The following is a 12,996-nucleotide window of genomic DNA, read 5'->3' on the forward strand; positions in this document are numbered from 1 at the left end:
AACGCTAGTGTGGACGCAGAGCATCTTCAGACGAAAACGCTGTTTTCAAATCTATCTAGACCAGTGTTGCCAACTTAGCGACTTTGTCGCTATATTTAGCGAGTTTTAAGACCCCCTTAGCGACTTTTTTTCTAAAAAGCGACTAGCGACAAATCTGACGACTTTTTCTGGCGTTATTGGAGACTTATTTATCACGACTTTTTGACGTGAAAGCGGCCGGTTTTACTCTCAACAAGCAGTGGGTGCTGCCGTGGGCACCTCGCCCGTTCCAAAGCGCTCACGGGCGGAGGATAGTCCTCCCCCAGCTGCTATCAGGGCAGAAGATTTTCACACCTATGCGTCTGAACTGCAAATGAATCGCGCATGAGCGAAGCCGCTGCTCCCGCACTGACTGTAACGCAGTCAGTTCTTCTTTTACTGTTATGCTGTTTTGTGGATCACGAGGTTTAAAACTACTTATAAACACACACACACACAAAGTAACTCCACCAGAGTGCCTGTTTCGGGTCACTTTTGCCGGTCCAAGCCCGGATAAAGGAGCAGGGTTGGAATTGTAGTTCTAAATTTAGAGGATCATCATTTAGCCTGGAGAAATAGTTTGCTGCTTTATAAGAAAGCCCTCCGCAAAGCCAGAACATCTTACTATTCGTCACTGATTGAAGAAAATAAGAACAACCCCAGGTTTCTCTTCAGCACTGTAGCCAGGCTGACAAACAGTCAGAGCTCTGTTGAGCCAACCATCCCTTTAACCTTAACTAGTAATGACTTCATGAACTTCTTCACAAATAAAATTTTTATCATTAGAGAAAAAATGACCAATAATCATCCCACAGATGTAATATTATCTACAGCTACTCTTAGTACCATTGATGTTAAGTTAGACTCTTTTTCTCCAATTGATCTTTCTGAGTTAACTTCAATAATTACTTCCTCCAAACCATCAACGTGTCTTTTAGACCCCATTCCTACAAAACTGCTCAAAGAAGTCCTGCCATTAATTAATTCTTCGATCTTAAATATGATCAACCTATCTCTAATAATCGGCTATGTAACACATGCCTTCAAGCTGGCTGTAGTTAAACCTTTACTCAAAAAGCCATTTCTAGACCCAGCAGTCTTACTGTAGCTAATTACAGGCCAATCTCCAACTTTCCTTTCATATCAAAAATCCTTGAAAGAGTAGTTGTCAAACAGCTAACAGATCATCTGCAGAGGAATGGTTTATTTGAAGAGTTTCAGTCAGGTTTCAGAGTTCATCACAGCACAGAAACAGCTTTAGTGAAGGTTACAAATGATCTTCTTATGGCCTCTGACAGTGGACTCATCTCTGTGCTTGTCCTGCTAGACCTTAGTGCAGCATTCGATACTGTTGACCATAATATCCTATTAGAGCGATTAGAACATGCTGTAGGTATTACAGGTACTGCACTGCAGTGGTTTGTATCATATCTATCTAATAGACTCCAGTTTGTGCATGTAAATGGAGAGTCCTCTTCACACACTGAGGTTAATTATGGAGTTCCACAGGGTTCAGTGCTAGGACCAATTCTGTTTACATTATACATGCTTCCCTTAGGCAGCATCATTAGAAGACATAGCATACATTTTCACTGCTATGCAGATGACACCCAGCTCTATCTGTCCATGAAGCCAGATAACACACACCAATTAGTTAAACTGCAGGAACGTCTTAAAGACATAAAGACCTGGATGGCTGCTAACTTTCTGCTTCTTAATTCAAATCAAACTGAGGTTATTGTACTCGGCCCTGAAAATCTTAGAAATATGGTATCTAAGCAGATTCTTAGTCTGGATGGCATTACCTTGGCCTCCAGTAACGCTGTGAGGAACCTTGGAGTCATTTTTGACCAGGATATGTCCTTCAACGCACATATTAAACAAATATGTAAGACTGCTTTCTTCCATTTGCGCAACATCTCTAAAATTAGAAATATCCTGTTTCAGAGTGACGCTGAAAAACTAATTCATGCATTTATTACTTCCAGGCTGGACTACTGTAATTCATTATTATCAGGATGTCCAAAAAACTCACTGAAAAACCTTCAAGTAATCCAAAATGCTGCAGCAAGAGTACTGACTGGGACTAGAAAGAGAGAGCATATTTCTCCTGTTTTGGTTTCCCTTCATTGGCGCGATATGGCAGCCTCGCTTCTGTCAGTCTGCCCCAGGGCAGCTGTGGCTACAACCGTAGCTTGCCTCCACCAGTGTGTGAATGTGAGAGTGAATGAATAGTGGCATTGTAAAGCGCTCTGGGTGCCTTGAAAAGCGCTATATAAATCCAATCCATTATTATTATTATTATTATTATTATTATTATTATTATTATTGGCTTCCTGTTAAATCCAGAATTGAATTCAAAATCCTGCTCCTCACATACAAGGTCTTAAATAATCAGGCCCCATCTTATCTTAATGACCTTGTAGTACCATATCACCCTATTAGAGCACTTCACTCTTGCTCTGCAGGCCTACTTGTTGTTCCCAGAGTATTTAAAAGTAGAATGGGAGGGAGAGCCTTCAGTTTTCAGGCCCCTCTTCTGTGGAACCAGCTTCCAGTTTGGATTCGGGAGACAGACACAATCTCTACTTTTAAGATTAGGCTTAAAACTTTCCTTTATGCTAAAGCATATAGTTAGGGCTGGACCAGGTGACCCTGAATCCTCCCTTAGTTATGCTGCAATAGACGTAGGCTGCCGGGGGATTCCCATGATGCATTGAGTTTTTCCTTTCCAGTCACCTTTCTCACTCAGTATGAGTTAATAGACCTCTCTGCATTGAATCATATCTGTTATTAACCTCTGTCTCTCTTCCACAGCATGTCTTTTACCCGTTTTCCTTCTCTCACCCTAACCGGTCACAGCAGATGGCCGCCCCTCCCTGAGCTTGGTTGTGCCGGAGGTTTCTTCTTGTTAAAAGGGAGTTTTTCCTTCCCACTGTCACCAAAGTGCTTGCTCATAGGGGGTCATATGATTGTTGGGTTTTTCTCTGTATCTATGAAGCGCCTTGAGGCGACTTTCGTTGTGATTTGGTGCTATATAAATAAAATTGAATTGAATTGAATTAAATAAATTCTAAATGCATTTAGGACGTTTTTTACTCACTTTATGTCTCTTCCACGATGTTATTTCTCTCTCCAACAACGTAGGTTACAATTATATTAGTATGACCAATTATGCAAATTAGACGATGACATCATTTAGCCACTTCTAGCGACTTTTAGGACAGCCAATAGCGATTTTCCTTACTGAGGAGTTGGCAACACTGATCTAGGCTAGTGTGGATGTAGCCTGAGAGTGGCAGGGGGACACACTGTCTGGGTCGGGAGCTTTCCGAGCATTCAGGCTGGTGTGAGATCCTGTGTGTGTGGGATGAGGTGGGGGGTGCTGTAGGTGAAGTCTTTGATGGTGGTGATGGCTCTGTGGTGGGGGAGTGGGGGAGGTGTGGGAATGAGTGTCCAAAGTGTCTCTACTGTTGGGGCTGGGGGAGGTGTGAAGACTGCTTGATGGCTCATCAAAACGGCAATAAAAGTCGTTGAAGGTGTTGTCCAAGACCTAGCCGTGAGTGGAGGGGGGTTTTAGACTTGCAGTTGGTGATCTTCCTAAAACTTTTCCACACAGAGGCCGAGTTGTTCTCTGAGGCTACGTCCACACTAATGCGTTTGTGCGTTTTCGTTTTCTCTCCAGTTTGACCTCCCGTCCACACTGAGACGGCGCTTTCCTCAAGGAAAAATGCAGCCCCGTTCTCTGCGGCCTGCTGGAGCAGGGGGGGGCCAGGAGGAGAAGTTAGCCGTCCAACTGGGGTCTGGAATGTGGGGCCTCCCTGCTGCTGCGGAGTCGGGGCGGTCTGCTTCTCCCCACCCCAGGGAAAAGGGTAACACCACCTGGGTCTGGGTGCAGTTTCCCCCTCCAGGGGCAAGGGTACCTAGACCCAGGGCTTAGAGTATGCTTGGGGAGTGTGATTGTGTGTACAGTGTCTCTCTATGTCTGTCTCCACGTTGGGTGAGTGTTGAGTAATTGCATATGAAAGCATGAGGGTGGGAATGGATGTTTGTATCTGTGTGTGCCTGTTTGTCTGTGTCCATATGCAGTGTTGGGGAGTAACGGAATACATGTACCGCCGTTACGTATTTAAAATACAAAATATGAGTAACTGTATTCCGTTACAGTTACCGTTTAAAAAGGTGGTATTCAGAATACAGTTACTTTGTTGAAATAAATGGATTACACTGCGGTACTTTCCCGTTTCATTTTGTCGCGGGTCAGGACTGTTTGGGTTTTGTTTGACAGCTACGTTCTGTTGTTCCAGGCGGTTACGGTTGCCATGGTTACAGGGCGACACGCTCTCTCTCTCTCTCTGCGACTGTGTGTTTCCTGGGTGAGAGAGCGCCTTTTCGTTGTTGTTGTTGTTGTTGTGCTAAGCTAACAGGCAGAATGCTACAAGCATAGCTCTAAAGAATGTAGCATCATGGGCAGTGTAGTCTGTGTTGCAGGGAGAATGGACTGCCATACACGTTATGGGTCTGTGAGCACGAGGAGGGAGAAAAAGGGGAGTGGAAAAGTACGAGCTGTCATCGAGCAAAAACGGGAGCTGGAAGCATGTAAATATAATAATAACCACTTCAGCCAAGAAGAGTGCCTGACGAGCCCAGTTGTAAGTAAGCTATTAAGACTCGACTGTACACCGTGTTCGTGTTTTCCTCCGAAAACAATAAGTTCCATTGGAGCAGCCTTTCAACGCCTCTCTCTGTCTCTTGCAATAAAAGTTGACCCACACAACAAAGTAAAGCTATTTTTCGGCTACGAGCCGACAGGGACCCCGCCGTATTAGTCAGAGGTCCCTTTACTACAGTTCGGAGTCGCGGACCTTCAGTAATAGTAATAAATCACACAGCAATAGTACATTCACGTTGTTGTAAAAAGCATGATAATATATTAAGTAATCTAAAGTATTCAGAATACGTTACTGTCATTGAGTAACGTAACGGAATACGTTACAGAATACATTTTGGGGCATGTATTCTGTATTCTGTAATGGAATACATTTTAAAAGTAACCTTCCCAACACTGTCCATATGTCAGGTCGGGTATCAGACGCCACCTCTCTGGGGACATCCCAGGTCCTTCAAGGTATGGAGGCCTATCTCCCCCACCACTTCCCCTACCAGTGGCAGACGCCCTCAGACATCGGTGCATTGGTGGTTCTTTGGGTCCGGGGATGGGCGTCCAGGTACACACCAGCTCACTCCCGGTTGTTTTGATTGCTCTCAATTTTGACTGCCCTAAAGAAGATGAATATCAGTTTGTATATCCTCCAGATAGCTTTTCTTCAAATTCTTTAATTCTCACTCGCTTTTGCGCATGCGCAGGACTGGAACGTAAGCGTTTTCATCCGTTTCAGTGTGGACGCACGACTCTGTGAAAATGACCGAAAACGCTAGTGTGGACGCGGAGCGTTTTCAGATGAAAACACTGTTTTCAAATCTATCCGGGCTAGTGTGGACGTAGCCTGAGATCTGCTGCTGAATCTTCTCAGAGTGCTGGTGTTTGGCAATGTCCACTTATTTTCCGAACCTGTACTTGGCCTCTTTGTAGCAGTCCCTGTCTCCGCTACTGAACGGCTTCTGTCTTTTCTAGCCACAGCTGTTTGAGTTTAGGAGTAAACTAGGGTTTGTCATTATCATAACTCACCCTGGTGCTTGATGGCACAATGCTGTCCTCGCACAAGTGAATATAAGTAGGGGCTGGGTATCGTCACTAATTTCCAGAATCGATTCGATTCTGATTCACAAGGTCCTGAATCGATATGATTCGATTTGAATCAGTGAAATTTTGCCTCAGACAGTCAGAAATATTATAATTCTGATCGCTTATCAGTACATATCTATATTTTTATATCTATAAAAAGAAACCTGACACTGGTGAGACTTTATCAAAGGTGTAAGCATCACAGCAGATTCCTTTGTGTCAAAGTAACTGAGGATAAAACAGAAAAACATGAAGGCGGTTTTCCTGGTCTGGGTTTTTATAACAGATGACCTTAAAAATATTGTGCAGTCAAAAATGAAGTGAAGCAGAGCAAAGTTACAGAGGTTTGACTAGAGACACAGCTAAGCATTTTGCAATTTTGCATAATTTTAAAAAGTTTAAATTTGTTCAGTTTTGAACTGCAGAAATGAGGCTTTCTTATTGGAAGTAAGTAAAAAAAACAAAAAGAAAACAGCAGCTGACACCGTAGACTAGTGGGTAATAAGTAGGGGTGTGTTTTGATTATCGATTTAGAGAGAGAGAGAGAGCTCTACATGAAGTGTGATTTTATCGTGGTGGAAGCAAAACGGCAAAAGTAAGAGAAAATTTGTGACGATGTTTACGTGAAGCGAAATGTGAAGCATAGATTGCATTGTCTTTGACTGCTGGTTCAGTCAATATTGTTTGGAGAGAGATAAAACCTGCAGCTTCAGAATCTAGCGCAAAAATGACGTAAACACAAAGCGCCATCCGTGTACCTGCTCTCATTTACTGTTTTAGCTGTTTGGTGGTTGTAGAAATTTTGTGAGGTTTAACCTGAGATTCTGGCGTTTCAGGAAAAATAAATTTATATTTAAAAATAGATTCAGGATTTTAATGAATCAATATCACGTTATCCAAGCCAGAATCGATTTTAATTGATAAATCAATTATCAAAACCCAAAAGCAACTGTTCTTTTCTTGCCTTCTTCCCAGCTACATGAGAGTGAGCCAACTCTCTTGCAAGCTCCACCAGGAAGTCCACCCGTCTTTCCTTCGTCCCGGTGCATGCTTGATACAGCACATGTGCATTCAGTGCTGCCATGTCAATCATGTTGTAAAACACGGCAACTGGCCAGCGCCGTGTTCCTCTGCAGACAGTGTACTCCCGAACCATCTGGTCCATCACATCCATGCCACACTTTGTTTTGTTGTAAAGGGTGACAGTGTTTGGCTTCCTTTTGGTAGTGTTGGGAAGCTGGTAGTGTTGGGAAGAAGGCAAGAAAAGAACAGTTGCTTTGGACACAACCCTCCACACCTAGCCCTGGAAAAAGAGCCATGTGTCAGGTCAAACACAAATGCAAGAACAATCATGCCACTGTGCGATGTGTTCACTGCTACAGATTAGAGATGGACCGATCCGATATTACGTATCGGTATCGGTCCGATACTGACCTAAATTACTGGATCGGATATCGGAGAAAAATAAAAAATGTAATCGATCCATTAAATATCACGAAAGCACCTCACAAAACTTGCAACACGCCGTAACTCACCTCAGAACGTTAGCACGTCGGAGCAGTATGCATCACGTGATAGAGCGGCTGTGGCATGCGGGACCTGTGGTGGTCTGGATAGCATGTGGAGCTTCGCTAGCAACCCGGCATTTCATCTCCGACAAAGTTATCCCAAGAGAAGTAAAGCAAGTTTGTAAGTCCATCTCTGAATGTTTGTAAAGCATTCCTGCGTTAAGCTTAACAAGCGACTGCCTCTTCTTGCTGCTACTTCGATCATGAAACTGCTTAACGATCAGCTGATCGGCTTTTCTGTCGTGAGTCCGTGTCTCTAGTTTGCTTTTGGCCCACTTTGCACCAGAAAGAGGAAACCAGCGGCTGAACAACAGCAGCACGTTTAAGCTTGATCAGCTGTTGTTAGAATTTATTTAATATTACTTTCTACACCAGGATCTTTTTCTACGTAGCTGACGCTGGTAACTGTGCAGGGGCAGATCTAGCAAAGTTTAGCCAGGGGGGCCGATAGGGCATTAACAGGGAAAAGGGGGCACAAAGACATACTTTTCTTTCTTATTCTCATTTAAAATGTCTAGCTTTTAATAAATAATTATCTGACACCCAAAGTTTTAATTTGATGCAAAATGAATAGAAGTCCATTACTGTATATAGTGACTATTAAGTCTAATATATATACCCTAGTAAGCTATAGTACTTTTTCCTTTGGGAAGGTACCATCTGTGCAGTCTGCAATTTTGTTGAAGAAAGCTGTTGAATCTATTTAATATTTCTTGAAAAATAATTGATTTCTGTGCATTTTTTTTCACACTGCATCAAATTAAGGTTGATTACGTCGATTAAGCATCATGAGGTGGAGCGTGAGGGGTGGTTCCCTATTTTTTATTTATTTATTTTTGTTGTTGCTGGGAGTTGGAACCCTATTAGTTAGGTTGCTTAATATTTATGCTAAGTACTCTTTAAAATACCAGAATAGGGAGGATGGTGTAGGTTTAAGTTTATTAGATTGATCAGTATTGCTGAACTATGAAATATATTTTTTTGCATACAGGTATAACAGAATAGCTTTAGTGTAGTTGTTGTTTTAAACTTGAGTATGAACTTATACAAAATGCAGCAAGATATTTAAAAAACAGTTTTGTTGATTAAAAAACACTATATCGGATTCATATCGGTATCGGCAGATATCCAAATTTATGATATCGGTATCGGTATCGGACATAAAAAAAAGTGGTATCGTGCCATCTCTACTACAGATACACATGTGGTAAATGCAGACTACAGATACCATGGCAGTGCCAGGATTGTGAGTGATTGCTGAAAATGTTGAAATGTACTCACTCACTTTTTATTATTATTTGTAAATATGTGTACAAATGGTTTTTTGTACTGTTTTTATCAATAAATCTCAGCAACAAAGGACATACACCCATGTGTGTTGATTTCTCTCTAAGATGGCAAACTGAAACACTCCAAGTTTCCTTGTGGCTCAGGAAACTAACCACTCCAAGTTGGTGACTTTTGGAGATTTATTTCCCTGGATGATTGAGAATGCATCAAGACGAACACAAAAGGAAGTTCACAGCTTTTAGCAGCTCCCCCACCCCCTCATTCACACACCCCCACTCCCCTCCAGAATTCTCAGGTAACAACCTAATTTACATATGAATGACTAGCCAATTTAGCTTCCACTTGGCTGAAGCTAAAGCCTAGCTAAACACCTACCAGCCATTTGGCTGGAAGGCAGGTTTTAAAGGTAGAAAAGCCAAATGGCTGCTCTCGGGGGACTCTAGATATAAGAGGTGACAGTGTCCGTAAACTCCTCCAAGCAGCCCTCAATGTGTCCCAGTCTGTAGATTCGTGCAAAGCTCCTCCACAGTCATACTAACAAATTTATGTAAAACGTTTTATAAAAAAGTTAATTCAGGAAGGCATACACAGTAATTGTACTGGCTGTGGTGAAGAGGGAGTTGAGACAATAGGCAGAAGAATACAATTTATCAGTAAGTAAACAGCATTACTATTGTCCAGATGTATGAGGGTTGCTATTGTGGTATCCTGTCAACCTGTTTGCCTTGTATGCAAACTGGTATTGTATGGAATGACAGCCTTGATGTGTTTAATACTTTTTCCTTTTTCCCTGTGTCATTTCTCATTGTTACACATAATTTATGGGCTTCTATGGTTTGATTTCTTTGCATATATGGATTCCATAAATTGTCTAAAGAGCTTGAAAAGCATCTGGACCTCTTTAAGTTTCTTGAAGACGTTTCACCTCTCATCCAAGAAGTTTCTTCAATTCCAAGAGCAATTGGTGGAGAGTCCCAGAGCGTCCCTAAGAGGGTCGTGGACCTCTGTTGATCCTCTGCCTAAACTAACGCCAAAGTGTGAAAACGGATGTGGGCACAATCAGACAAGGTTTCAGGTGAACCCATTGTGAGCCCTTGCCCCACCCTATTATATGTGACTTACTGGGATCAAATGACCCCAGGCGTGAGTAGGCATTAAGGTGTCTGGGAAGGGATTTCACAACTGGATTATAGATGGCAGACAGTTGGTGTCATAAGCCACCATCTCTGTTCAAGGATGGTTGTTCACAGTGGACATAGATTCTTTCACTCCTTTTTTTTAAACCAACAGTCTTCTTGGTCCAAAATGTGAATATTTGCTCACTCTTTCGAGGATGCCATTGTCCTTTTGATGCAGATGTACACCTGAGTCTTGACCTATCGAGATCGCTTTTCTATGTTGTGCCATGCATTTATGAAGTGTTTGGTCTAACCAATGTAGACGTCTAAGCATTACTTGCTGCACTGTACAGCATAAACTAAGCTGTTAAGTTTGTGATTGAGAGTTTTGTCTTTAGGATGATCCAGTTTTTTGTCTATGGTTGGGTCTGAGGTACAATGGGATGTCATGCTTGGAAAAGACTCTCCTGAGTTTCTCTGATAAACCTACTACACAAGGGATGACAATTGTTCCGTTTGTCCTTCGGATTCTTCCCAGTTGGTGTCTGACCTTCTTTTCTGTGTTTCTTTGCTGATTTGATGAAGAGTACAAAATTTGTTAATAGAATCTGGTGTGAATTTTTCATCAATAGCAACTTTAAAAATGTGTTTACTTAGAAAATGGGTGACATGTTCAGTCCTAAACTTCATTTAAAACCCAATGAAAGTGCAATTGAGCATTGGGTATTTTTTTCTGATTTTGGTATTGAGTATAAAATATGGACATAGTTACTACGATGAGTTTAAGATGAGCAATTTGAGTGTTTCAATCCTGCATTATTTCAAATGGTGAAGGGAAGCAGCTGTATGGTGTAAACCAACCCAACTGTTCAGGTTGGGTAGTTAAAAATTTGCAACCAGCCACACTCAGTCCAACAGCCTGTGATTGCTGACATTCTTACTGTGTTTGCAGCACGAATACGTCAATCAACTACTAACCCTAATGCTCAGATAATCTTTGACCCAAGGAAGGAAAGTAAACAAAGATGGGTGTGGCTGAAATATTCCAGTTGAGACTTTAAGGCACAATGTCACAAAACAATGGGGTACATCACTGAGGACAAAAGTAACTTGGATCATTTTCCTTTCAAACGGTCAAAACCTGAATTTACATATTTGAATAGAGCAAGCTTTTCATATCTCATTAACCTATATAAGCGAAAATTTTCTTCAAACAAATCTTTAGTTTAAAAGGTGTTTTGATTAGGTGGCTTGTTTATTTAGATGGAAGAACAAATTCTGTCTGTTAGTTTTTGATAAGATTATGTGGTTTTTTTCTGTTTTGTTTTTTTAAACAGTGTTATCTTCAGTCTGTTTTAAAAACAGTAGGAGTCCATTGATCACTTTACCTGCTGTTTCAAAGCAGCTCACAGCATTGAAATCTGTGATTGTTCCCGAGGAGTGGAGACTTCATCCTCTGGGAGTCTGAGAAATCGGATGCTACTCCACGTGTAAGCCCCCATGGAGTTCATGCTTTGTGCTTTCTGTTGGGCCCTGAAAAAGGTAAAAACCCACCCATATGCCTTATTGATCAGCTCCTAAAGACAAATCTTTTATGGTTTTACTAATTTTCCTGTGGGTGTGTGTAGTTACATTGGCCAAGTTTAATATGAGCATAGACCAAAGTTTAATTAATGAGGTCAGTGTTCATTATATTGCCAAAAGTATTCCCTAATATAAACTTGAGTGACATTCCATTCTTAATCCATGGAGTTTAATATAATGTCAGTCCACCCTTTGCAGCTATAACAACTTCAACTCTCCAGTGAAGGCTTTCCATTTCGTGGCTCAGTTTGTAAAAGGTTTAGGGGTGCGTTTATGTGTTCATGGGTTTTTGTGACCATTCTTCCAGAAGTACATTTGTGAGGTCAGACACTGATGCTGTATGAGAAGGCCTGTCTCGCAGTTTCTGCTCTAATTCATCCCAAAGGTCTGGTGAGGTCAGGAAAGTTCTTCCACACCAAACTCACTCATCCTTATCTTTATGGGCCTTGCTTTGTGCACTGGTGCGCTGTCATGTTGGAACTGGAAGGGGCTGTCCCCAAACTGGGAGCATGAAATTGTCCAAAATGTCTCGGTATGCTCAAGCATTAAGAATTCCTTTCACTTTACTACTACTGTAAAACAACCCCATACCATAAATTCACTCCACTAAACTTTACATTAGGACAATACAGTTAACAAGTACTTTTCTCCTGCCAACTGCCAAACCCAGATGGAAAAACATGATTTGTCATTCCAGATAACACATTTCCTCTGCTGTACAATCTAAAGCGCTCTACAGACTGGGTTAGACTTCTTGATCTAATCTGAAGGCCACATGAAGTTGATCCACTCTGTGGTTTTACATGGCCTACCATTTCGTGGCTAAATTGCTTTATTCTCAATCACTTCCACTTTGTTCTTACACCACTATTGGTTGACAGTGGAGCATTTAGTAGTGAGAACATTTCACAACTGGACATGCTGCACAGGTGGCAGTCTATCTCAGTACCATGCTGAAATTCATTGAGCTCTTGAGAGCAACCCATTCTTTCACAGATGTTTGCAGATGTACTCTGCATACTAGGTGCTTGATACACTTGTGCTGATGGAAGTGGTTGGAACACTTGAATTTAATGATTTGGATGCATGAGCGAATATTTTTGCCAAGGTACTGTACATTTAACCTTAATAATCATATCTATTCTTGCTTGCAAGAGATGGTCAAACTGGATCCCAATGGTACATGAAAACAATGTCAACATCCATCCATCTATAAACCATCCATCTTATTTCGATTATCGGGCCAAGTCGTGGGGGCAGCAGCCTAAGCAGAGATCCCCAGACCTCCCTCTCCCCAGCCACCTCCAGCTTGTCCAGGGGAACACCAAGGCGTTCCTAAGCTAGCCGAGACATACAATCTTTCTAGTGTGTCCTGGGTCTACACTGGGACCTCCTCTTGGTGGGACATGCCCGGAACACCTCACTCAGGTGGCAGCCAGAAGGCATCATTATCAAATGGTCAAACCACCTCAACTGGCTCCTTTCAATGTGGAATAGCAGAGGCTCTAATTCTGAGCCCCACCCAGATGGGCAAACTTCTCATCCTATATCTCTAAGGGAGAGGCCAGCCACCCCTCGGAGGAAGCTCATTTCTGCTGCTTGTATCCACAATCTCATTCTTTCGGTCACTACCCATAGCTCGTGACCATAGGTGAGGGTAGGAACGTAGATC

This window comes from Aulonocara stuartgranti (genome assembly GCF_965226115.1).
Source record: "Aulonocara stuartgranti genome assembly, chromosome: 5".
NCBI classification, from domain to species: domain Eukaryota; kingdom Metazoa; phylum Chordata; class Actinopteri; order Cichliformes; family Cichlidae; genus Aulonocara; species Aulonocara stuartgranti.